Genomic DNA, 1,180 nt, shown 5'->3' with positions numbered 1-1,180 from the left:
TAATTCCACTAGTTCTAGCATTTTGACAGCTTGCACATAAGCGCTCTTCACATGGAAGCACTTTCATGTCCCAGATCATCTTAATTGCCCTTCTCTCTACCTTTTTTAGTGCTATATGAGTAAAGAATTAATGCTGTGCAAGAGCAGCCTTTGATTGCAGACCACCTTATGTGAGGAGCTCTGAGGCAAAAGATCATATGGCTGATTACTAGTTTTCTACTTTCTGCATGACTAAGTATATTCTGTTTTTAACTCTTACCTAAACAATATAGAAAAGGTATGGTAGACTCCGAATTGATTATAAAACGTCTGCATTACCTTTCAAAACAAAAATTCTATTGATAGGTGTCAAATGTGACAAAGAGGTGTCAAATATATGGCCTGCAGGCCAGACCTGCTCAACATAGCCTATTGGACTACTGGTGTGCTACTGGAAGTTGTGGGATGTGTCTCACTGCAGAATCTGAGTAGTTTGTGTCCTGATATACATGGCAGTCTATGGCAGGCGGGGGAGCTAGGGCTGATATGGCTCCAGTTGTCCTCCAGCCATTTGGCCTATTGCCACTGCTGCAGTCCCAGCTTCTTAGCTCCTGGTCCTGTTGCTACACCATATTGGAGTTGCCACTGCCCTTTGCCCCCTGTCAGAGTTTGAGGTGTCACTGTGGCAAAGGGGTAAACAGCAGGAGCAGCTTCAGCTCCTGTGTACAGTTGGAGCAGAGTTGTGCTATGTGCTCTGTGCCAGAGCTGAAGCTGCTGCCACTGCATGCCCCGGGCTTCATCTAGCCTGCAAGGAGCCCCATGGTCCAGATGCAGCCCAGGACACAAGGGGAGTTTGACATTATAAACCTAAACTTAAACCTAGGTTGTAAACATAAACTTAAAACTATTTTGCTTGGATACCACCGTGTCTTCTCATTGTACATTACCTAGGTATAGTTGGTCTCCATTTGTGATTGGGGCCTCCCAAGTATTAATTACTGCAATATAAAAATCACTGTTTTGTCCAATAAGGTTCATGCCAGAGGAAAAATCCCAGAAAAAAATGACATCTTTTATGAGGATTCTCCCCCCTCCCCCAATTCAATAAATTAGTTTTGATTTCAGGAATAGTATTATAGTTGAGATTCTAAATTAAAAAATTAGAATTTCATGTCAGCCAAAATGGCCTCAAACTAAGGTG

General features: G+C 42.8%; 1 long non-coding RNA gene across 1 annotated transcript in view; it reads left to right on the top strand.

The window, feature by feature from the left end:
- The first annotated feature begins 1,166 nt into the window (after positions 1 to 1,166).
- Positions 1,167 to 1,180, top strand: part of LOC109309497 — a 4,858-nt gene continuing 4,844 nt past the window's right edge. The window contains exon 1 of the long non-coding RNA XR_002100931.1: positions 1,167 to 1,177. This is a non-coding gene — a long non-coding RNA (uncharacterized LOC109309497). The remainder of the gene's footprint in view (positions 1,178 to 1,180) is intronic.

The sequence above is a fragment of the Crocodylus porosus genome, unplaced genomic scaffold (assembly GCF_001723895.1).
Source record: "Crocodylus porosus isolate Cpor-Errol unplaced genomic scaffold, CroPor_comp1, whole genome shotgun sequence".
Taxonomy (NCBI): domain Eukaryota; kingdom Metazoa; phylum Chordata; order Crocodylia; family Crocodylidae; genus Crocodylus; species Crocodylus porosus.
Note: the sequence above shows the minus strand (reverse complement) of the source record. Positions and strands in the feature narration are given on the sequence as shown.